Here is a 26,253-nt window from a genome sequence, read left to right on the forward strand (position 1 = left end):
TCAGAGCAAATACGGTTGTACCTTAGTGCCTGGCTGTATACAATGGATTGCGTAGTATGCCCTGGATGGAAGCTGGAGGCATGTAGATAAGCATAGTGGTCCGTGGATTTTCAGTATAGGGAGGTATTTATGTGACTGTCGCTTATCTGCACAGTAGTGTCCAGGAAGTGAATCTCTTGTGTGGACTGGTCCAGGCTAAGGTTGATTGTGGGGTGGAAACTGTTGAAATCATGGTGGAACTCTTCAAGAGCCTCCTTCCCATGGGTCCAGATGATGAAGATGTCATCAATGTAGCTCAGGTAGAGGAGGGGCGCAAGGGGATGAGAACTGAGAAAGTGTTGTTCCAGGTTAGCCATAAAAATGTTGGCATACTGTGGGGCCATGTGGGTGCCCATTGCAGTGCCACTGATTTGAAGGTATAATTTGTCCTCAAAACTGAAATATTTGTGGGTGAGGACAAACTCACAATGCTCCACCACCATTTGTGCCATGGTCTCATCAGGAATAATGTTCCTAACAGCTTGGAGTCCATCTATGTGGGATATTGGTGTAAAGGGCCTCTACATCCATGGTGGCCAGGATGGTGTTTTCAGGAAGGTCACCAATAGATTGTAGTTTCCTGAGGGAGTTGGTGGTATCTCAAAGAAAGCTGGGGGAGCTGGTAGCATAGGGTCTAAAGAGAGAGGCCACATATCCAGACAATCCTGTGGTGAGTGTGCCAATGCCTGAGATGATGGGGTGTCTGGGATTCCGAGGTTTATGGATCTTGGGTGGCAGGTAGAATAAACCTAGTTTGGGTTCAAGGGGTGTGTCAGTGTAAATTTGTTCCTGTGTTTTTATAGGGATGGTCTTGAGCAGATGCTGTAGTTTCTTTGTGTACTCCTCAGTGGGATCCTCGAACAGAGGCTTGTATAATGTGGTATTTGAGAGCTGCCTGGCAGCTTCCTTTTGGTAGTCTGTCCTATTCATGAGTATAACAGCGCCTCCCTTGTCGGCCTCTTGGATGACAATGTCAGAGTTGTTTCTGAGGCTGTTTATGGTGTTGCATTCTGCACGGCTGAGTTTATGAGGTAAGAGATGCTGCTTTTCCACAATTTCTGCCTGTGCACGCTGGCAGAAGCATTCTATGTATAGATCCAGTTTGTCATTTCGACCATAGGGGGAGTCTATGAGGAAATTCTCTTTTCTGGCTTGAGGATTCAGGCCAATTTACAATGGCTTCAGTGTACCTCCCGATCACTTAGAAGTTAAAATTTGATCTCCTCCTTGTCAGTGTCCAAAATAAGGAGCTCTCTCTGTTCCAATTTTACACTTAGAGGCTTTTACGATTAGGCCTGACTCTTTTGAGCTTTGGCAGCACAATTCTCAAGTGGTTTTGTATATGAGTGTGATCAGCACAACTGCTGCTAAAACTGCAATGTTAACAATGAACACACTTGCCCTCTACAAGCCATTTAACACATGGCTAACCAGTCACTGCAAAGTGGCACATTTGTGAACTGACAAAGTCCCATTAAGCACATTTTTTTTCTTATCTAAAGGAAACTGGAAATGATCTCTAGTAAAATCAAATAGCCTCCAGGGAGTATGGGTCCTTTGATGCCAATTTTCACTGATAGTGATGCAAGCTAAGGAGCATATTAAATCACACTCCCAACATGGAAGTTTTTTCTCTTTCTTACTCACCTTATGTAATAGTTTTACAACATTGGTAAGCACACAAAGATATCATCTATGATAAAGCTGAGATCTACAAGATTCTGTGGTTGTCTAGAGCAGTGTTTCCCAACCTATTTTTATACATAAAGTACCCCTTTTTCAAAAAAGAAAAAAAAAAGCATCCCCCCAGTACACACATTAGTGAAGAAAATGGAAGATAAGCATCATGAGCCTTGGAAGGACAGGTTTTTGTTTCATATGCATGATGGAATGGGAGATTCTGAATTAAATCATGAGACTTTAAAAGTTTTAAAAATTGAATCTAATAAGTTTTCTTCCAAAAAAAGGAGGGGGTAAGGTTTTTTTTCTACCATTGCAACACAGTTGTTTAAACAACTTAATTGTAAGTGGTTGGTTGGAAGAAATTGTTTATGGGCGATAAACTTGCCATCGTACTTATGATTGTGTGAAGAAGATAAATGAATAAAAAGTTAGATGAAAATAAAATAAGTACAATTTTTACTCATATCTATGTATATATTTTTATGCATACATCAATGAACAATGATCAATAAAATTACAAAAACATTATAATTATTTAATGTAACATTTCAGTTTGTTTGGATGAAATCAAGTGTTCAAACCTAGGTTTCAAACTGCTGAGGGCCATGATTAAATCAATATTTCTGATACGGTTTCCTGTGTATGACCTTCTTCCAAATCTGCAGATTTATTCTTTGTTTCTACAAGGAATCTGTCCATTTTAAACTCTTTCAGTTGTAATTATAAACACTAAATTAAATTGTACAAATAACAATTTTATCTCTTACTTCAGATAATGAGCATAATATTCTAGAACCAGGCACCCCCAGCTCCCCAGTTTACGCAATCCCTCCCCCCTCCAAATCCAGGCAGCCCCAGCCATCTCCACCTCCCATTTTAACCCAATTCCCCCTGCTTCAGAGCCAGGCACCCTCCCCCACCCCAATAATCCAATGCCGATGACTCACCAGAGACACTACTGCTGCCACCACTATCACCCCTGTCATACGCTTCTCCCTGTAAGTGCTAGGGAGGGACGTTTGCACAGAATGGCACACAGTGCTCTCACAGCTCCAAGCACTTGATCGCTCAGAGAGCCACATACAGCTCCAGCATGAGTACTCCCCAGAGTTCTGTAGCATACCCATAAGGGTACACGTACCATGAGTTAAGAAACACTGGTTTAGAGAGTTGGCCAGTTATGAGCAACCTCAATTTTGTTTGTGTAAAGTTCCCATCTCCTTTTCTCATCCTGGAAACCTATCACAAACATAGTTGCTATTATGACTTCTGTCCCTGGAGCCTGCATAAGTTTTTATGGCTAATAAATTGCCTACAAACCATTTATTCCACATGGATCACTTCTTCAAAGGGAACTTCCACAGCCTGCATTTGCAAGAAACCTATCCTAACAGTTATTACACATATTAGCCTTAACAAAATTTAAACCAATTATTAGCTCATTCACTGTCTCAGCTAGCCAGACCCCTTGCTGAAATACCAGATGTCCAGTTTTCAAATATTATTTTTGGATGGATTCATGTTCCTCAGTCACCATTTCAATTTGAGATCAATTAGGCAATTCAGATTTGGCTTCCTCCATTCTCTGGCAGTTTTAGTACTTATGATCACTTGTATGTGAGCCAGAGTCTAAAATTCTTTTTCTTTTCACAGGCCTTATTAGCATAATTTCCCTTACCTAATGGCCCAGATCTAAAAAAATTGTGGGGTTGGACCTTGTACAACCAAACTATGCCTCTTCATCTAATTTTCCCCTGTGTGTCACTAACCTTTTCATAATGCTAAAATTTAACTGAACTACTTTTTTCATTGTTCCCAATCTGCCCCCCCCTCTTTTTTTGAAGAAAACGTAGAAGATTCAATTTTTAAAAGCTTTCAAAGTCTCATGAAATAATTCAGAATCCTAAGCCAACACCACCACATATCAAGTGGTGAAGACAGTGCAGATAGCAGTGGAGATGAAGCAGTACAAGCTTGCAGTTTTGCTTGTGTAAGACAAAATGGACACAATCTGGGCAGCTACGCATGGCAACTGGTGAAACTCTCATCTACTCAGGGCATGAATTACAGGGTGCATCACACACAGAAGGTGTGGGCTTGATATTATCAAGAGAGGCATCTGGTGCTTTAATGAAGAGGACAACAGCATCACCATGCATCATCATAGTGAGATGCTACACCAAAATGGGAAAGGTATTGACTGTGCAATGTTATGCACCAACCAACGAAGCAGCTGAGGAACATAAACCAGACTTCTATGAGACATTGTAAAGTGTTGTGAATCAGAATGCAAAGAAGGATATCTTGGTTTTGATGGGTGACTCCAATGCAAAAATTGGAAGAATAATTACAGAAAGAGAAGAGAACAGATCCTGGGAAAAAGAAGGTCTGAATAACATGAATGAAAATGGAGACGGCTTCAGAGACTTTTTTTCCTTCAATGGATTTGTGATAGGGGTAGTGTTTTTCCACACAAAAGGATCCATAAGCTCATGAGTTTCACCAGTACACCAGTGAGAATACCAGATCTCTATCAGCTGTTCTTTCAGAAGACTGAAGCAAGATGTCCTTGTTAGAAGAGGAGCAGATATAGGGTCAGACCACCATTTGGTCACTATAAAACTCACGGAGTAGCTGAAAGATACAGAGACAAGAGCCAGTTTCCAAGTGAAGCTGACCAAGAGATATGCACTTCTGACAAACCCCATCCCGAAAGACGCTGGTGTAGAAAAAATTTGGAAACACCAAAGCCGTGTCTACACGTGCACGCTACTTCGAAGTAGCGGCACTAACTTCGAAATAGCGCCTGTCACGGCTACACGTGTTGGGTGCTATTTCGATGTTAACATCGACATTAGGCGGTGAGACGTCGAAGCCGCTAACCCCATGAGGGGATGGGAATAGCGCCCTACTTCGATGTTCAACATCGAAGTAGGGACCGTGTAGTCGTTGCGCGTCCCGCAACTTCGAAATTGTGGGGTCCTCCATGGCGGCCATCAGCTGAGGGGTTGAGAGACGCTCTCTCCAGCCCCTCAGCTCAATGGTGGCCACGTGGAGCGGCCCCTTAAAGGTCCCCATCCCCTCCCTTTCTGTGCAGGAACCTGAAAGAGCTTGCAGGCAGCAGCAATAACATGCGGCTCGCCTGCACGCTCCTCCGCAGCCACCCACACCCCCACCCAATGAGATGGCCACCCGGCAGCCCCCCCAGCGCACTGAGGGAACCCCCCCGAAGGGGAGCCAGGGTTACCAGGGCAGTCAGGGCAGGAGCCAGGCCAGGAAGCGGCAGCGGGGCTCCTCCTGGATGGAGGCCGAGCTTCGTGACCTGCTGGGACTCTGGAGCGAGGAGGAGGTGCTCCAGGTAATGGAGAGCAAGAGGCGGAACACGAATGCATTCGCTCGGCTGGCCGAGGGCCTGGCCGCCCGGGGTCACCCTGCCCGCACTCCATGTCTGGAGTAAAGTCAAGGAGCTGCGGCAGGGTTACGCCCAGGCCCGGGATGTGGCCGGCCGATCTGGGGCCGCCCCCGTCACTTGCCCCTTTTACAGGGAGCTCAGGGACATCCTGGGCCCCCAGCACACCTCCTCCCCTCCAGCCATGCTTGACACCTCGGCTGAGGAGCCCCAGCAGGCCCCGGAGCTGGAGTCCACCCTGGAGGCAAGCCCCGCACCCCGGGGCCCCCCCCTGGAGCCCCCCCCGGGGCACCGGAGCAGGAGGAGGAGGAAGAGGGGGACTCCTCCTCCACTGAGATGGGGCTCCAGATCCTCCTCCTGCCTTCGAGGAGCAGCAGCCGGGCGTCTGCCCCCCCGGGTGTCCCCCGACTGTGGGAGTGTACCTACAGGTATGTACCCCCCCGGTGTACACCCCCGGGGTTGAGGGGCAGGGGTAATAGATATGTGGCCAGGGCCCTCCACATGCCCAGATGACCATGGCCCCAAGGACAGCAGGAGTGCATCAGCCTCTGCCCCCCCAGCACGACAGTGCCATGCCCCATCCCGGGGCAGGGGGGAGTGGAACCTCTAGGGTCCCCCGGGAGGAGGCGGTGGGACACCCAGCAGCAGCCGCAGCAGCAGCAGCATGTGATGAAGTGGGGGGAGTGCAAATGTGAGTCTCAGGCTAGATATGAGCAACAAGCTGAATAGCTCCCAGTGGCTAAGGATGATCCTGGGGCTACAATTGGCAGGTTACACCTCTGCCCTGAACAAAGAGGAGGGAGGAGCCAAGCTGGGTTTGAATCGGGGGGCTGCAGTTAGAGGCTAGGGGAAGGGAGAGCTGGAAGGCAGCCAGCCTGAAGAGGGGGAACGCTACACCCCAGAGGGGCACCCCTTGGGGTCTTCTCCCCAGGATGGGTTGGAAGGACTGTCTCTGACTGCTGTACTGTCACTTCTGGGAGAAACTGGGCATCTGTTGCCTAAGAAACCTCTCCTGTCAGACCCTGCTGAGTGAAGTGAGAGTCACTCCTGCCGGGGGACGGTGTGCAGTGCAGGGGGACCCTTGAACCCCGTCACAGCAGCATCTCCCGGGGACGGGGATGGGGAACCTGCAGCACAGGGGTGGGGGGACAAAGGCCGTGGCTCAGGGCCCACACTAACGCCTGTCTTCACTCTTCTTCCCCCACTCCTGTGTTCTGCAGCTGCACCATCAGAAGGACTGGAGAGTGCTGGTGAGGTGTCAGTGGTCCCGGAATCCCCTCCGGGGCCATCGCTCCAGGCCAGCCCCTCGGTGGAGGACCGACCGGTCCCACGGCGGGCAAGACAGCAGACCCAGCACCAGCCACCAGTGACAGACCCCCAGCTGCTGGCCCTCCACCGCTGGCAGGTGGCAGTCACGGAGCAGCGCCTGCCGGTGGAGCAACGCCACCTCCACCTCCAGGAGTGGGCGCTGGCCTGGCGCCAAGAGGCATGGGGGGCCTACATGGAGACATTCAACAGCATAGCGGACTACCTGGCCCCCCCATTGCCATGCCGGCCGCCGCTGCGCCCGCCCTGACTGCTCCACCCGCTGCACCACCTGCTGCTCTGCTCATCACCGCGCCGTCCGCCATCACCCCGCCACCCGCCACCAAGGGCCGTTCTGCCGAGAGAGACCTGGGGCCAGCTGACACTCACCAGACGTATCTGCCAGTCCACCCAGCCCCCAGCCAGCCCTGGACAGGGCTGCGGCTGAGGCGGGGCTCCCGGCCACCCACCCCCAGTGCCGGACTATAGGGGCGTGGGGCCCAGGACGTGCCCCCCCCGTATATAGTTGGTATTTATTTATTTGTGCCCCCCGTTTGCCCAGTCCCCCCCCCGTAAATAGTTCTCCCCTTCCTTGTTATCCCTGTTTTTTTTTGTTAATATGTACGTACACTTTTCATATTTAAGTTAGTTAGAAGTTCCTGTATATAGTTTGCATTAGTTAGTTATAGAACAGAGTCGAAAGTAAACCAGTTTAATTTCACAAACAAGTGTCTGCTTTTATTTGTGCAGGAAAAGTGTTTGGGGTGGTGTGCTGTTGGGTGCTCCGTAGTGTGGGCGTAGGGGCAGGGAGTGTTGTGGAGGATGGGGGGGGGGGCGCAGTGGGGGGCCTGGCAGCGTTCACCCCGTGGCCTCATCGAAGTGGGCCCACAGGGCCTCCCGGACCCGGGTCCCTTCGGGGTCCACCTGGCGACTGGGGGTAGCGGGTGGCTGCACGTCGGCCCTGCCAGCCTCCACAGCCCAGCCCTGAAAAAAGGCCTCCCCCTTGCTCTCCACCAGATTGTGTAGGGTGCTGCACGCACCCACAATCTGGGGGATGTTGGCGGGGCCCGCATCCAGGCGGGTGAGGAGACATCTCCAGCGCCCTTTGAGGTGGCCAAATGAGCGCTCCACTACCTGGCACGCGTGGTTCAGGGGCTGGTTGAAGCGCTCCTGGCTAGCAGAGAGATGGCCCGTGTACGGGAGCATGAGCCAGGGCCGGAGGGGGTATGCTGCATCTGCGATAACGCAGAGGGCCATGGTGGTGTCACCCACAGGGATCTCCCGCTGCGGGATGTAGGTCCCCACCTCCAGCCGGCGGCACAGGCCCGAGTTCCGGAAAACCCGGGCGTCGTGGGTGCTGCCAGGCCAGCCCACATAAAAGTCCTGGAAACGGCCCCGGCTGTCCACCAAGGCCTGGAGGACCACTGAGTGGTAGCCCTTCCGGTTTATGTAGCGTCCTCCACTGTGATGCGGGGCACGGATGGGGATGTGAGTCCCATCCAGAGCCCCGAAGCAACTGGGGAAGCCCAGGGTGGCAAAGGCCACGATGGTGGCATCAGGGTCCCCCAGCCTCATGAGCCTGTGGAGGAGCATGGCATTGATGGCGCTCACGACCTGCAGGGGAAGCACATGGGAGAGCACCAATGAGGGGTGAGCAGGGTGTGTGTGGCCCTCCCCTGCCCTGCCCTGCCCTGCCCAGGCCCCCCTGCCCTGCCAGGGCTGCCTCCCCCGCTCCCCCGGGGGTCCTCTTACCTCCATGAGGACAGCCCCGATGGTGGCCTTGCCGATGCCAAACTGCTGTCCCACGGATCGGTAGCTGTCTGGAGTGGCCAGCTTCCAGACAGCGATGCCGACCCATTTCTCCACTGGGAGGGCACTCTGCATGGTGGTGTCCTGGTGCCTGAGTGCGGGGGTGAGCCACTGGCATAGCTCCAGAAATGTCTGCCAGCTCATTCTAAAGTTCCTGAGCCAGCGGTTGTCATCCCACTCCCCAGGCACCAGCCGCTCCCACCAGTCGGTGCTGGTGGGGTAGCTCCACAGCTGCCGGCGTGTGAGGCGGGGGGGGGCTTGGGGTGCTGTAGGGTTGGGGATTGAGTCCTCCTCCCTTGCGGGCTGCTCCTCCTCCTTTGTGGCAAGGAGGTGCTCAGCTGCCTTCTGCATGGCATGGAGCAGGGCTCGCCCTGCTCCTGCAGGGGCGGCTGGGTGGACCTCTGGCGGCTGCTGCTGCTGCTGCTGCTGCTGCTGCTGCTGCTGCTGGGGGTCCATGACTGCGTCGCCCGAGGTCTGCGTGCCTATGGCTCTGTAGACCGCGTGCTGTGCAGGCTGAGTGTGTCTGGGAGGGGCCCTTTAAGGGAGCGGCTAGCTGTTGCCCCGGAAGCACTAGTCTGCCCTGTGACCCTGTCTGCAGCTGTGCCTGGCACCCCTATTTCGATGTGTGCTACTTGGGCATGTAGACGTTCCCTCACTGCACCTATTTCGATGTGGTGCTGCACAACGTCGATGTTCAACATCGACGTTGCCAGCCCTGGAGGACGTGTGGACGTTATTCATCAAAGTAGCCTATTTCAATGTCGCCACATCGAAATAGGCTACTTCGATGTAGGCTTCATGTGTAGACGTAGCTCAAAAGACCTTGGAAGTAAATCTGACCCATAACCTAACATTAAATGGAAAATCTGCAATACTGCCACCAATTATACACGTTGCTTGTTTTCAAAATAAAAGATTACAGAGTTTGTTTTGCAATAACTTTTTCTGCCTGAAGTTGAAGCACTTGCAGACAATTAAAACATCAGTTGTTTTGGGAGAAACTGTAGAACTATTTGGTGTCGACTGCAACCTGGATTCCTCAGACCAATTTCATTAATGTAGATTTCCTAATTCCAGCAGTGCTGCTTTGACCTTTCAAATTAATGTGAACTTTTACTCCAGTTTTTGTAAAAATAAACTCTGATGTTTTATATACTGTGTCAGTAATTCCTTAGATGTTCTGACTTTGCTTCCAACTTAACCTAATGAATATAATCAGATAAATCTCTTGCATAGTGGTCACTCTCAGGGATAGCTCTTTGGCAAATAACTGTAGCTCGCCATCTATAACTTTATTTCTCTATGCTAATTTTTTTTCATTATTCCAAAAGGAAATAATAATCATTAATAATACAGATAGTGGAACTAGAAATCATCAAAGAGTCCTAACTGTTCAGTCACATTTCTGTTTTTATTTAAGTAATTATAAAATTTCCATCATGGAAATGTTCTCTAGGGAGAAAAGAAAATGTTACTTATGGTTCACTTTATCTTTCATAAACACAAAAAATCAGGGAAAAAGGCAGTTTTAGTCATTTTTCTGTTCTCAGAAGAGTAATACTGGCCTTTAATAATATCAACAGGGAAGAAGATAATGACCGTGTGGGAAGTGATTTGCATTTTCCATCCCATCTTCAACCCAGGAGGAACATCTACAGTGCATCAATAAGACAAACAGAGCATCTCTTGAGATGACTGTGATGGTACTTAGTCTTAATTGGTAGCTGATTTTCATTTCTTTTGAAAGCATCATTTCACATAATATACTTCTTTACTGGTAGATGCTATAATTTTTTTTAATAAAGCACTTAAAAACATGAAAGGATAAAAAAAATGCTTTCTACTTCCATTTGATCCTGTCTTAGCAAATAACAATGTATATTTTCCATTCTCTTTTTCCTGCTGCAACATACAATTGTCATGTCATTTTCCAAAGAGACAAGAAACTGTCTTTATACACCTTTGTTTATATTTCAGTTTACAAAGTAAGAGTTGTCTTTGAGAGCAAATGTTCAATTCAGAGTGCGTAGGGTGTGGGGCTGGGGGATAATTCAAGCTTCAATTTCATTTTGTCTACAAAGTTACACTATGTGCACCTTTCTCTTGTTTAAAAAAAATTCAGGCCCTGATCTTGTACTTCTGTACAGGGAAAATTCCCATTGGAGGAAAAATATTATCAAACTCTTGCTTGAAATCAAAGAATTGTTCCTATGAAAGAATTTCAGGATCATATCCTGTGATCATCAAGAAGGTTTGTTAGGGGTCACCCCCAGCTGTTATTTTCTTAAACCTTCTTATACGCTTTGCTTTCCTTGTTTAAAATTGAAACCAGCGACAACTGATTATGGTTACACTAGTTGAGTTTTGTCAAAAAAATTGGGTTTTTGTTTACCAAACTAGCTTCTCATATACACAGAACATGCATTTTTTGTCAACAGAAACTGTTGACAGAGCACATCAAAGGATCAGTCCACTTTTATGTGTAGATGATATCTGTTGACACACGTCTTGCTGGAACATCTCTTCCAACAGGAATGTCTGTAGACAGATTGTGGTAGTGTAACCGTAGCCTTAATGTAGGACAATGGTAGCACTTTCCTTTACTAAACTGACCTAAACCCTAACTCAATATCAACATTAGCTGCTAAGATTAAAAGTTAACACCACGAAATATTCTGCAACTAAATTAATCAGAAATTAATTGTATTGCATGAAGCAAATTGCTTAAAATATGATAGATCCAAAACTAACATTCACGATCTAAAATGATTTAAAAAAAGTCTTGAAAATGTCAACATCTCTTTGACATAATGTCTTCGTCAATAAAGCAGACTTTTAGTTCTAAGAGGTCCCATTTATTTCCATCCATTGATTGTTTTTGACGAGAAAGTGTACTTCATTTCCAAAGGCCACTAGCTTCAGACCACAATCTCGAAATTACTAAGTTAGGCTTATTTAATGTATCCACAATTTTCATTGTGCAAGTTAAAAATTATATTAGAAACTAAATTGTTATGAGCTTACAGATTAATTTTAAATAAAATTTCATTTAATACTTTTATAGCTTCTTTAACTAAAAGCAGTTTACTGTCCGGCAATGCTTTTTGAGCCTTTTACTAGTGAGTGAATGCATAGTCCTAGTATCAGGGGCTTAGCTCGACAGCCAACATAGTTTCCAGAGTTCAGCTCACCCATAGTTAACTAATAAGGTGAAAAGTGATTCCTTTGAAAAGAATGATCACCTATACTAAAGGATCAAATATTAATTCTGTAGCACATCTGTGAGAGATTTCTGAATGTGTTTATTTATCATGACATTAGTTCTTCAAGATGACCTTGAAGGAAGACAGTAATTCTACAAGTGTTTTCTGCTTATCATATCTTAGAACTGGAAGGAGCTTCAGAGGTCATTGAGTCTAGTCCCTTGCCCTCATGGCAGAATTTACCATCCCTGACAGATTTTTTTTTTCTAATCTAACCAGCACTAGACCCTTGAAAGGCCCCCTCAAGGATTCAGCTCACAATGTGGGTTTACAAGGCCAATGTATATTTTCTGCACTTAATAGGGCATTTATAGTTTCTTCACCACCAGCGTATGGCTTTTTTCCTTCCTTTTAACATGAAATACTGAACCTGGGAATAATATTCTTCATTCTTTGCAGAAGAGTGTCTGATTTATGAAGAACTTGACATTTAAATCCATGAACTGGGAGTTGAACTTGTCTGAAGCCACCAGATTTATTAGGAAATGTTGATCTTAAAGGACTGTTTGGTCTTCACAGCTGCATGCATTTTAACTCAAATATAGAATTAAATGCCATTGTCGAACTGGCATAGCTGACACAATAGTACACAGCAAGAAAAAGTGAAAAATGATGTTGGAACTTCTGTTGTCTGTGTCAATGAAAGCCGCTTGGAAGCATGTGCTGAAGCTGTGGTAAATCATCATAATGCTGGTGAAGTAAATATGCATAGCAAAGGATCTGTGCCCTGCTTTGAGTTCCCGATTTTACCTCAGACTTCCTAGGCTGTTCTGCTCTACTCTAGGTCAGTCTGTGCCTCCATTCTCAATCTGTATGAATGAGATAATCTTTCACAGGAATGTTCTTAGGACAAACCCATTAATGATTGGGAGCTATTTATGCATTAAGGACACTTCTACCCATACACGATCTTCTGGAAGATGATCCTCCAGAAGCTGTCTCCTAGAGGATCGTCTTCTGGAAGATTGCCTCTATATGTTCAATGCAGTCTGGCAGAGCCACCCCTTCTTCCAGAAGAGTGTATCTACACATCCACATATGATCTTCTGGAAGAACAGGGCAGTAAATGGCATAGACAGGGTCACATGGCTAGACAGCTGTTCCAGGGCCGCCAGCCACATAGCCCTTTAAAGGGCCCCACCAAAACAGCCGCTCCCTGCACAAGCTGCTGAAGCCTGCCATGCTGCTCGCAGCAAGGCAAACCCAGGTCCCTGTCCTGACTACTCCAACCAGCAGTCATGGACCCCAGCATCTGCAGGCTAATAGGGTTGCCCTGACCCACAGACTGGCCGTCCTTCTGGCCACCTCCCTCAGCCTCCACAGGTGACAGAGATCCAGGCCTGTGGATTCTGACTCCACAGTGACCCTGCTGAGCCCCACACCAGGCCATCCAATGCATCTGAACCCAAACCACCAGCACATCCTTGTGGTACAGGGTTGTCATGGGGGAGAGGGACAATGACCGCTGGCTACAGAATCTCCAGATGAAAAAGGAAACCTTTCTGGACATCTACAGCTGGCTTGCCCCCATGGTCCAATGCCAGGACACCTGGAGGAGGCCAGCTCTTTCTGTGGAGAAGTGCATGGACATTGCCATATGAAAACTGTCCATCCTGGACAGCTACCAATCCATTGGGCAGCAGTTCGGCGTGGGCGCATACACTGTTGGGGCTGTCATACTAGAGGTAAGCCCTGCCCTGGGCCCTGCCCTGGCTGGGGGTTGTGGAGGAAGGCAGACGGTGAGTATGGGGGATTCTCAGGGGCTATGGGGATGGGGGGACAGATCAGGGGTAAGGTAGGTGTGACCTGGGGGGGCCAATACATGCCCCCTTCTGGAGGTGTGCCCTGTGGTGGGTGGGTGGCAGGACCGTATAGGCAGGGAGGTGGAGCCAGGGAAGGGGGCAAGGGCACCCTGTATACACCACACCCATGTGTATGTGCACTGTCATCCCCCTGCAGGTCATGAAAGCCATCAGTGATGTACTGGTGTGGTAGCTGGTGTACATGGAGGCCTGGATGCATTTGTTGAGGGCTTCGTGGTGCTCAGGTTCCCCCAGTGCTTCAGGACAATTGACAATACACATATCCCCATCAGGGCTGCTGAACACAGAGGTGACCACTATGTGAACTGCAAAGGGTACCACTCCATCATGCTCCAGGAGGTGGTGGATGCCCAAGGGAGGTTCACAGACATTTATGTCAGTTGGCCAGGCAAGGCGCATGACGCACCATGCCCCTCTGCCTCATGGGTGACTCAGCCTACCCTTTCCAGCCCTGGTTGATGTGCCCATACATGGGCCACGTCATACTCTCCCAGGAGCTGTTCAGTGCCCAGCTCACAAGGGCTTGGTACATGATTTAATACGCTTTCAGCCATTTGAAGGTGCAGTTCCTCTCGCACCTCAATGTGGAGGTGGAGAATATCCCACAGGTAAAGGCTGCTTACTGTACCCTCCACAACCTCAATGAGGTGCGTGAGGAGACCCTCAGGGCTGGATGGTGGAGCTGGCCCCCAGATACCAGCAGCCCACTCTGACCCCCAACAGGCAGCTCAGGTGCAATGGGACCTGCATCTGGGAGGTGTTCCAGGAGGTGTTCACCCAAGTGGAGTACTAACCCCTCCAACCTTCCCCACCCCCATGTGTTTTCTTCCAGAAGGTGTAGTCCATGAGCATCAACACATGCATTCTTCCAGAAGAATCTTCAGGAAGAAAAAACTCCTCTTGGTTTCACAGCAGAGTATGGACTCCAGAAGATGCAGCACCTTCTTCTTGATTCCTTTCAGAAGAGTGCCTTGCAAATGCAGATGCTCCACTGATCTTCTGAAAGAAGGTGCTGCTCTTCTGGAGGATCATGCATGTGTAGAAGTGGCCTAAGACACTTTGCCCCTTATCAGGAACCATTTGAAAGTATGGTCTAAGTGAAATATTTTATTTATTTCACCTTATAGTCAATGGGGATAGCTTGTGGAAATGCCTGTACACCAGCTGGGGGCTGGTTTTCTTCTGTATTTAAACTGATAGTATTTTATGAAAATTGGTCAATGAAATGTCTAGCTGTTCTAGCATGATTGAGATGAAGGGAAAACCAAAGCATAGTTCATAAATATTTAAGAGGTTAATACATGTAAATCTCAGAAACAGAAAATCCCAGGAACAGAAATCAGTTAATAAACCATAAATTGTAGGAACAAAAATCAGTTCCAACTATTTAAACACACCAAGAGGATGAAGTTAAAACAAAGGATTTTGTTTTCCTTTTATGATCAGTACCTCACTACCTGTTTCTGTCATTTTACAAATGTATTTTGTAGCAGCTGCACAGTACTATTCTAAAAATATATTGGTGTTGACATTTTTGCTTGTCTAGAAAGGCATCACTAGAGTTACACCATCCAGACAGGAACTAAAACATATTATTGTGCTTCAGAAACATATCTGTGTCTTCAAGGCATTCCTATGTCATTTGTCAAACTAGGGAATTCACAATATTTCCTAAAGGTGTTACATTTCTGCCTTGAAAGAAAAGGACTGATTTCAGACTTGTTGTTCATACCTCAGCTGATGTAAATTGGGTATACTTGCCTTGACTTTAATAACACTATGCTGAGGCCCAGAAATTAGAAATGGCATTATACTTCATTTAATATTCAAATGTTCACCGAGCTTAACAATTTTAATTACAAACATTTCATTACTAAACAAAGTAACATCTTCAGTGCCTAGTGAGAGATCCTCTAAAAAAATGGTCTTTATATAGTCCTTTTACATAATCCTAATCAATGATTAGTTCTTAAGTGGTTACTCATGCCTTCCAATTTAAACTGATTGCCAATGACCACATTCTTGTTCGTTGTTCTTCTTCTATTATCTCTTGATCTCATGGGTTCAAACACCAGGTCCAAATCAATGTGCTGGTTAATTGCATCATTTCCAGAAAACTACACCTCCAAAAATTCTCTTCCCTGTCAAGATCCAACTTGTCCTACTACCTTCACATTATTAAAGTCAAACTTATGGCTGGTGTTATCTTCATGCAATGAAATCAATGATAAGGGATTGTGCCATTTTACAGCCATTTGATGTTCATATATACGTGTACTTAACCTCCTTCCAGTTTGTCCAACATAATGTTTGGAACAATTTGAGCATTGGATCATATAAATCACATTAGTTTTACAAGTATGTTCAACCGAGTCTTTTGGTTTAGATAAGATGTTCCTCAACGTATTTGTCAGTCTGTGTGCAACTTTAATCCCAAACGGCTCTAATAACCTCGATGTCATCACAGAGACATTTCTAATGTATGGTAATCCTATTATTTTAACTGGGGACTTGTCAGCCGATGGAATGGCTAATCAGGATAGTGCTTAGTGACAGAAGGAGTCCTTTTTACATCCGAGTCTTTAACTGCTAGGTCAGACTGTCCCTTTGCAGCGGGCAGCCAGGATGGCTGATGGATGCCCCAGGAGTTTGCCCCTTGGCAGGCGGCCAAACTCAACTCTCAGTCTCCAGCACACTAGCACCACCGACCCCAAAAGGTTAATTAGCCAAAGTCGGCTAAAGTTCTTTTGGTTGTGTTTGGTGCGACACAATTGCCAGAGGAATCAGGCATATATGTAGTGGTTACTAAGATTTATTATAACAAAAGGTTTAGCATGTAAGAGATGTTAACTTACAGGTGATTTGGACTATTAAACTTAATTTTAGTTACCACAATACAAACTAAACTTTGGTTACAACAACGACTTGATTATAACAACATTAATTCAATACACCTAGCATATTAAATGTGCGCAAAAGAGTACCTAGCAGGTACAATTTTCACCCCTGCATCATCTGACTCTGGCGGTACCGGTGTCTGCCACTCAATCCCTCGGGAAGAAGAGTATGAGGTGGGCGTCCCCTTACCTCAGGAGGCAAAGGCCCATCCTGACCAGCAGGTTAGGCAATTGTAGCTCAACTTGTGTCTGCTGCCAGGCCCTACCTTATATCCCACTGGTTACGTACACTCTTACTTATCTGAAGACACCAATTGTGCTGATACATTTCAGTGACACCAGTGACAGTTACTAGTTTAATTTGCCTTTGTTAGGTGAAGATAGCCGAATGTTAGCTGAATCATTAAGACAGAACATTCTTTTATCATGGGCGTAGGATTCCTCTCCTGGAAAATTATGTGGGTGTATCACATATCAGTAATGTTCAAGGCCCCCGGTTCCAGGAACAGCCTGCTAGTCCCCTTTATCTCTTTTCTTTTGCTTCTCGTGGTTTTGATGACTTAGCACATCTGTGCTTTGAAGTATTTACAATGAAGGAGGAAGGGGGGCGGGGGTTTGTCTGGCTATAGGATTCTGTGGTTATAGGTTTTTGAGTTTTATATAAACACCTTCTAATAAAATTCATTGAATAACCATTCAACTTAAATACATAATTAAGGTGCTTCTCTTACGCTTCATGTAGCAAGTTCGTACTACAATGTGTATTAACTGTACCAAAGCAGGTTCTTACATAGCTTCTTTTATGGCTGAGAGGATGATTGCTAAAAGAGTTAAGAATCTGGTCCATATGTGTCTCTTTTCTATATATTGATGTTTCAAGGTGCTCCGTTTCACTGCTGTTAACTAATATATCGAGAAATGGGAGTTTTTAATTACATTCCTTTTCAGTAGTGAACACAATACCCTTAATTATTTCATTTAAAATACTATGTGCTCATTCTATATCAGTAAATTTAATGACAAGCAATGTGTCATTGACATAATGTATCCAAATACTTGGTCTAATTATTCATAGTGCAATTCGTTTCAGGTGTTGCATTACTGCTTGCACAATTAACCCTGAGAACAGTGATCCCACTGGAGTCCCTTTAATTTGCTTATATATCTGGCTATCAAACGTAAGTTGGTATTGAGGCATAATTCAGTAAGATCCATTATAGAATCATAATTAATAGTTTGTACTAGATGGGAGTCATCAGTCTGTAAAAGTTCCTTTAGCATTTACTTAGCTAACTACAAATCAATTGATGTGAACAACGCAGTAACATCAAAAGATACCATTAATTCATCAGCTTCAATCCGATTACCTCTAATTTTTTATAGAAATTACATAGAAGATGTAATCGAATGCAGTGAATTAGCAGTTAGATGTTTTAAACACTGCCATAATTCCTTTGATAAATTATACATTTGTGTTTCTGGAAGGGAAACAATAGCTCTTAATGGAATTCTCTCTTTATGAGCTTTTGGCAACACATAAAATTGTGCTATGTTTAAATCATTTGCTCTCGTTCTGAACTGGTCTTGTTTTGTAATTTCACCTTTAGCTACTAGAGACTTTAGAGTTCAATTAATTCTATTTGCCATTTGTGTTGTCGGGTCAGCATATATTGGAAGATAAGTTGTTTGATCTTCAAAAAGCATCTTAGGTTTTCTGATGCAATCCTGTTTGTTCATAATGTCAGTAATGCATTCTTTATCAGCTGGTAATATTACAATGCTTTTATCAGGATGTAACGATTTCAGCGCCTTTTTTCCCATTACAGTAAAGGTATTAGAAGGTCTATTTCATATGATAAATGAAACCACCATTTTTCTAATTTCCTGTTGTGCTTAATTCGATAACTTATTGGTCTTCATTGCACCTTCTAAACTGGCAAGAATATCCTTGTATTCAACGTCTTTATAATTATAATTTAAGCCACAAACAAGAATGTTTTGCTCAATGTCAGATAATATTTGATTTGAAAAGTTCTTAATCCAAGCGTTTTTATCAATCTGTGGTATTGCCTTTATTAATTTTGAAAACTTACAATTAAGAGCTTCCCTCTTCTTTTGTTTTATGTTGTTAACTCTACCAGATATTGCTAACTCCAATGATGTCATAGTCAATGTACCAATGATCATTTCACAATCCACCTTAGCTTGTTCACATACCTTTCCATATTTGCGTGGTAGATTATGCGCATCAGTAATCATCACATTAACCAAGCATTGCCCGTTTTGTCTAACAATAAATCCCACTTGTGGATTGTTGATAGGTGGTCTATGGTTAACACTTGAAGGAAGGACATTGTACCTTAAGGAATATCTGGTAGAAGAGAATCATCCCCCAGCTGGTGTACAGGCATTTCCACAAGCTATCCCCATTGACTATAAGGTGAAATAAATAAACTATTTCACTTAGACCATACTTTCAAATGGTTCATGATTAGGGACAAAGTGTCTTAGGCCATTGCTACACATGCATGATCCCCCAGAAGAGCAGCGCCTTCTTTCAGAAGATCAGTGGAGCATCTACATTTGCAAGGTGCTCTTCCAAAAGGAATCCAGAAGAAGGTGCTGCATCTTGCTGAGTCATACTCCACTGCGAAACCAGGAGGAGTTTTTTCTTCCTGAAGATTCTTCTGGAAGAACGCATGTGTAGATGCTCGTGGATTACATCTTCTGGAAGAAAACACATGGGGGTGGGGAAGGTTGGAGGGGTTAGTACTCCCCTGGGGCGAAAGCATCCTGGAGCACCTCCCAGATGCAGGCCCCATTGCACCTGAGCTGCCTGTTTGGGGTCAGAGTGGGCTGCTGGTATCTGGGGGACAGTTCCACTATCCAGCCCTTAGGGACGATCCCCTCACACACCTCGATGAGGTTGTGGAGGGGGCAGCAAGCAACCATTACCTGCTGAAAGTTCTCCACTCCCACATTGAGGTGCATGAGGATCTGCACCTTCAAATGGCTGAAGCGCACTTGACCGAGTACTGTCACTGCAGAATTATCCTAAACTGCATACTTATTTTGCCTGTTCTAACCTAAAAATAACATATGCAGCTTAGCATGTTTTCAAGAGCCTTTGGTATGATTTCATTTGTTAAATTCAAACTGACTATTCCTTATAAACCTGTTATTCTCCAACTGCTTACAAATTTTTGCTCAATAATTTTTCAAGTTATTTAAGTTAGTCTGATTGAAGTATAGTGCTCCAGGTCCCCTTTGTATGCTTTTTTTATGTATATTAGCCAGTCCCACCCCTTTGAGGCAGCTACAGCTGAAGTAATTATTTGCACAGGTAGAATTGTTTGTTTCTAATATGTAAGACAATGCATATCCTGTTGGTTTTTCAATCAAATTTCATCTTGTCACATACACAAACAGTACATCAATCTTTCCTACAAGCACTGATTACATCTGTATCACTTCTGTATACACAACATTTCAGGTAAGCACATTGTTAGACGTACATTTGGCCATGGTGTCTTACAGAAAGGTTGCTGATCTGTACATATCCTGAGGTTTCCAGGGTTACCTACCTGACTCATAGCCACACACTACCTTCCCCTTGTCACAACATAGTGCAAAATTGGGTTGCCTGACTGTTCCTCCACTTCTTTCTGCCCACCACATTTGCTTATGGCAATGTCTGCATTCATTGTTCATTTGGCCACAGGAGAATGGTTGTATAGTCAATATAAATTGCTGGCTTTCATCAATATCCAGTTTTTTAGCATTATTTAGACCCATGTATTTTCTTGTAGCTCATGTCTGCTGGCTGGCCTCATTATTACTTTGGCATACCTCCTGCCTTGCTTCTTCTGTCAGGTAGGAAAGTGCCTGTCAACAGGTCTCAGTATTTCTTTGACAAACCTCTTTTCTAACTGGCTGTGAGAGGCAGCATTGTTGACCGTCCTCAATATTCCTCTGACTTATCTCTCTCCTTGGTTCATGTGGGAGAATTGCTCACTCTCTCCTTTTTCTCTCAGCATCACATTCTGTCTCTATACATTGAAACTAAGAAGACTTTGATGTTCTCCACTGTTTTCTTGCTGCTGCTGCTGCTGCTGCTGAGATCATACCACTTCCACTACTTGGCTCACCCCTACCCATTACTGTGTTAGTTAGTGATCACAATCACACTAACTCAGGTTTTTCATTGAGACTTCATTTTTTTCTATGACATCCAAACATCAGCTGCATGTTCACTCCACAGTGGACAGCCTTTATGTACTCTCTGCTATAGCTTCCCCCTTAATCTACTAAATTCTAGAATATTCAGAACCATGAGGAAACATTCAAGCCACTAGATTTTAGACCAGTCCAGAACATTCTGGGAAGAATTCTCACATATTTCCAACATATTTTCAAATATTCAATCAGGTTTTAGAATATTCTCTAACATTCTACCATACTGTAGAACATTTCACAATATTCCCTGTTGAAGAATCCATGCATTTCCACTGCATTCTCAACTACTGCTGAACATTCCAGACTGTCGCTGTTTTTCACCAGTCTCAGGCTTGATAGATAGCTCCTGGCAGGGTGAGGAAGGGAGAAGGAGCCTCGGGCACTGTAGTCATGGGCCAGGGAAGGGAGCTGCTGGAGGACTGTGTCCACCAGTCAGTGGGAAGTGCAGAGCAGCTTCCAGCAGGTGGGAACATGTGGAGATGGGCTGACAGCAAGCCAAGGGGGGGCTGCAGTTGTTGTGGGACATAGGAGGGGCTGAGACTGGGGGGAGGCAGCTGCATGGTGTAGTGGAAAGAAGCGAAAGAGGGAGGGGCTTTATGGACTGCATTTGGGGGGGTACCGGGTAGGGGGAGGAGCTGTGGGCTCTGCGGTCAGGAGGGTGTACATGGAGGTGGGCTGGTGGTGAGCCTGAGTGGGCTGTAGCTGGGCGGGAAAGTAGGAGGGGCTGGCACTGGTGGAAGGGAGCACAGAGGTGTAATGGGAAGAGGGGAAAGGAGGGTGGGTGCTGCATGGGCTGCATTTGAGGTGTGTCCCAGGGAAGGAGAGGGGTTGTGGGGTCTGCAGTTGGGGGTGTGTGCATGGAGACTCACTGGTGGTGAGACAGGAGGGGGCTTCAGTTTGGGGGGGCAGTCAGAGGGTCTGGGGCTAGGGAAGGGAGCACAGAGGTGTGGTGGAAGGAAGGCAAAGGGGGATGGGCTGCCTTGGCTGCAGTCGGTGGAAGGGGCAGAGAATGTTCATGATTACAGTGGGCTGGATGAATGCCTCTCCTTTTATAATAGTGTAATTGTTGGCCTTTTTCTAGTCCCCTGAGACCACATCCATCCTCCATGAGTTCTCAGAGATAGTTGGTAACAGTTTCAGGATTGCTGCAGGTAGTTCCTTAAATTCTGTGGGATAAATTTCATCAGGTCTGCCAGTATGAATACATCTAATTTAACTAAATATTTTAAATCTCTTTTTCTATATTTTGGCTTATTTTCCTTCCAACTTATTGTTAATATTAACCATGTTATGTGTTTCTTTACTTTTTTGTGAAGTTACATAGGCATAAGAACCTCAGTCTCCTTGATGGCATCAGTTTGTTAGCACTCCTTCCCAGCTTAGTAAAAGATCTACACTTTCCTTGATCTGTCCTTTGCTCTTAGTAGATTTAAAGAATCCCTTCTTAATGCCTTTTCATCTCATTAGACATAACTCATTTTGTGTGCCATTGCTTTTCAGATTCCTACATCCTTGTGTTCATGGGGTGAACGTGTTCAGTTTTAATGCCCTGATCCCTGTGCTGCTGTGGGGCAGTGGGGGTTCCTGTTTCAGTCCCAGCTCTGCTGCAGAACAGGTGGTGAAAATTTTTCTGGTGTTCTAATGGAAAAAAGGTGCTGGAACTCCATTCCAGTATGTTTCACTAGAAAAAAGGCCCTGATCATGCTATTCTTTTGTTTGTCTCCTTAGCAATTTGTCTGTGTTTTCACTTTTTGTAGGATTCAGTTTTGGTTTTCAGATAATTAAAATATTCCAGATGGACCTATACTGGCCTTTTATTGTGCATCCTCTCTTTATTTACATCAGAATAGTTGGCAGTTGTGCATTTAATATTGTCTGTTGCCACCTCTCTCCTGAACTTCTTTATTCTTTACATTACATTCTGTGGGGAGAAAATATACGAGTTCTCTAACATCTCTCTGCCCTTTCTGTAGAGTAATGAAATCTCTCACTTCATAATTTCTTACACCAGGGAGGAATTGCTTATAAAACAAAGGGTATTTTAATTAATGAATTGGAGAGCGTATTGGAGAGTGTACATTAAAAAAATGGCAGATGACCTGTGATACCACATAGGGAGGGATTGCAAGTACTTTGGAGGTCAGAATTTTGCCATATTAGAGTACAGCACTGATTTTAATACAAATGAATTCAATAAGGAGCAGTGTAAGGTAGGATGAAGGAAAAATCAAATGCAAAATACACAAGAGGGAATAAGTCACTGGTAGTTGTATTGCTGAAAAGGATCTGGAGTTATAGTGGATTCATATTCTATGTATGGTCAACAACTTGGTACACTTGTGGAAAAGGCGAGGCTAATGCCATCATGGAACGTATTAATAAAGTGTTGTATGTAAGACACAGAAGGTGATTGTCGCCCTATACATGACATTTTTGAAACATAGGCATTACGCTTCAGTAAAAAGATGACTAAAATTGGAGTGAGTCCAGAGGAAAGTGACAAAATGTGTAGAAATTGTGAGCTCTGAGAAAAGTTTAAAAACAAACTTGGCATGTTTAGTGTTGAGAACTGAAAATGGAAGAGTTGGGAAATCTGATAACAAACTTTAATTATGCTAAGGACAATTCTCCATGTCCACTGAAAGCCAGATAAACAATGGGCTTAATATTCAGCAAGGGATATTTAGATTAGATATTAAGAAATTTTTTTTCACTGTAAAGAGTAGTTAAATTTTGGAATAGGCTTCCCCAGTCGGCTGTAAAATCCCTGTAATTGGAGGTTTGAAAGAACAATTTGGACAAACACTTGTCCCTGTGAGCCTTAGAAGGGGCCTCAAGAGGACACCCAATTCTATCCTACATTTCTATAGTTCTATGAATATTTTCGGTTGCAGGGCTCTTGAATTAAACATGTCAAATTACATTGTGTGTGTAATACCTATTCAGATGGCAATTCTCTTTCCCTTTTCCCCCAGTGCTCTCCTTTCTGTTTTATATATTACTACCAGAAAGAATTCTGTGAAACTTGCTTTCTTCAAGGAATACCTTGCACTGTAAATATTCCAACTGAAGAATAATGTCAGTGAGAGGGGAGAGCTCCAATAACTGCACTGGGACTTCTTGCAAAGAGGTAGGCACCATCTATTTGCTCTGACATTTTGCAGGGCCTAGTACACTAGGTGTCTCGTAGGCACCAACATAATATGATTAAGTAAGGAAACAAATGGATAATACTCAATAGCTGTGTCTTCACAGGCAGCTTCTGTCAACAGAACAGCTCTTTTGTTGACAAAACTCACCAAGCGTCTACACAGCTAAAGCGCTCTGTCAAGAGTTTGTCAACAAAACTCCGCTGTTCAGCTGGCGGTGTTATCCCTCCTCCTGATCAGAAATAGCTCCTCTGTCGACAGTGTTTTGTTGGCAGACAGCCCATGTAGACAGTTCTGTCAACAGAGAGGGCTTCTGGTTCCACAGGCAGCCCTGTTTGCAGAGCTTCCAGTCAGCCATTCTGCCAAGAGAGGGCAGGGCAGTTGGCTGCTCTCTTTTAACAGAGTGGATTGGTCTTCAATCTGCTTTTATGTGTAGTTGCAATCTGTCAACTGAAGTACTGCCAACTTTTCTCTGTTGACAATGACTTCTGTTGAGAGAGGCTGGTTGTGTAGACGTGTCAAACATGAAAGAGGGAAGCAGAATTAGGTCCTTAGGCAGTATGGTAAGCATTGCTAAAAATTTGGGGAGAGCTAAGACAAAAGTTCTGGGTTTCTGCTTTCTACTCTTTTTCTGTACAAGGAAAGGCAGTGAACCATTTGTGTGGAGGACGCTAACTTCCTGATCAACGCTACTCTTCCCAAATTTATCTTCCATAACAAATGATTACTTGTGTTTACATCTTAATTTCCACTTATATATCTACAAAAGGTCTCATTTAAGCATGGTGTTTCCAAGATCTATTTGGAGGAATAGCCCATAGAAAAGCAATGTACATTGTTAGTTGTGAGTCAATTTACTATCAAGTTTCCTGGGGGGCAGGGAGGTGGGGCTAATGGGAAAGTGCTTCTGAAAAGGGAAAAGAAACACAACACAAAGAACATAATCAAAACCAGTAAGTGCTTTTTCAAAAGAAGGAGAAAAAAATAAGCTTTACAGTTCAGTTTTTTTAGTGAATCCATTACTAATTTTTCTTGATGGGGTAAATATAGAGGAAACTGACTAATTTCTCATTCCAGAAAGAGCAGAAGTGGCTGCCCAAGTACTCTGATAACTTACACATTTGGGTAGGCCCTCTGCATCAGAGGACTTCAAGGATGTTAGAATTGATGTCTATTCAAAAGTACTGGTACCTGAACACTGACAGCTCCCCTGCTTCTGGGCAGGAAAAAGCAGCAGCAATCGTATTCTTTTGTTTTCTTCCTAGGGTTTTCTGATGATGAATTCTTCTTAAAAAGCATCACCTTGGGCCAAATCTCCCTATCTGTTTGATAAAGAAAGAGCATTTGAGGTTGTCTTTTATGAACCAAATTAATTCAACACTGAAATGTTGCTTCTCATATTCCCAGTTTGACTGGAGTTCAGTAGAGAGTCAAGGTTGTAGAGACTTTGTTGTAATAGAAAATAATTCTCTCTGGTTTTCCTGGAACACCCTTTTTCTAGAAGGATACAGAATGGTGTCTCATTTAGTTCAGGATGTTCAGAAAAAGTTTTACAACACATCTGGCACACAAAGGCAATGTCAATACTACAGCGGTCCTTCAAAAGAAGTTCTTCCAGAAGGTCTCTTCTGGAAAACTTATTTCAAAAGATCACATGCACACACAAAAAATCTGATCAAAAAAACTATTCACTCTTTTGATAGACAGTGTCCACACAACCTCCACTCTTTTGAAAGAATGGGCCAGGGATTGAAAACTCCAGCACCAAGAAAACTGCTCTTTCCAAAAAAAAAAAAAAAAAGGGCCCCTGTTTGTTTGTTTCCTGAAAGAATCTTTTGGAAACAGGTGCTCTTCCTCATCTGAGAGAGGAATAGGGTCACCAGAAAAAGTGCTGTGTTCTTCCAATTTAATATCCAAAGAACACAGTTTGTGTGTCCATGCTCCATGGGATTTTTTGAAAAAGCCCCAGCTTTTTCTCCTTTTATCTCTGGGGATACCTCAAATAATACTTAACGGAGAGCGCTGATAAAGAATGAGACCAGTAAGGATTAAAAGGGAGTATCGAGAAGAAAATGAATAAATGAGTAAACAAGAGTTTGCAAAATAAATAAATAGATAAATAAATAAAAATTGCGGTTTTGGATTTTTCCCTGAAAACATTTGTCCTTCTTCGTTCTGTCTCAATTAGAAATCCCAAACATAAGAAATAGAGCTGTGAAATAGAGCTGAACTTTTGTCAGCAAATTCAAGAAGTCTCCTGTGAATCACATGGAAGGTTTTGTTCCAATCACCACAGAAAAGCATGTGTGTCCTTGCAACATGTAGCACTGTAGTCAATATGTTGTATTCTAGTACTGGCATAAAAAAGCATATTGATGTTAATAACTCCTATACAATGGATTTGCTTATAAGTTATATATGAGTCTCTATTTCACCCTGCAGGTCACCCTTCTTTCTTGTTAACATAAAAAATTAGGCTATGTCTGCTCTAGGCAAAGTAAGTCAACCACAGATACACAATTCTAGGTACAGCAATTGTGTGGCTAAAACTGATGTACGTATGCTTGGCTAACTTACCTATGCTTGGCTGTCTTTACTGGGGAAAGTCAATGGGAGAGTTTTTCCCATCAACCTTCCTTA

General features: G+C 44.5%; 1 long non-coding RNA gene across 2 annotated transcripts in view; it reads left to right on the top strand.

Annotated features, from left to right (window-relative positions):
• Nucleotides 1-26,253, top strand: part of LOC142013220 (uncharacterized) — a 78,762-nt gene that overhangs the window by 43,349 nt on the left and 9,160 nt on the right. The window contains exon 1 of one of the 2 annotated variants that reach the window (XR_012645585.1): nt 23,464-23,594. The exons of the other annotated variant lie outside the window; for it this stretch is intronic. This is a non-coding gene — a long non-coding RNA (uncharacterized LOC142013220). Of the gene's footprint in view, nt 1-23,463; nt 23,595-26,253 lie in introns of those variants that run through there. 2 annotated transcript variants of the gene reach the window in all.

The sequence above is a fragment of the Carettochelys insculpta genome, chromosome 5, assembly GCF_033958435.1.
Source record: "Carettochelys insculpta isolate YL-2023 chromosome 5, ASM3395843v1, whole genome shotgun sequence".
In the NCBI taxonomy this organism is placed as follows: domain Eukaryota; kingdom Metazoa; phylum Chordata; order Testudines; family Carettochelyidae; genus Carettochelys; species Carettochelys insculpta.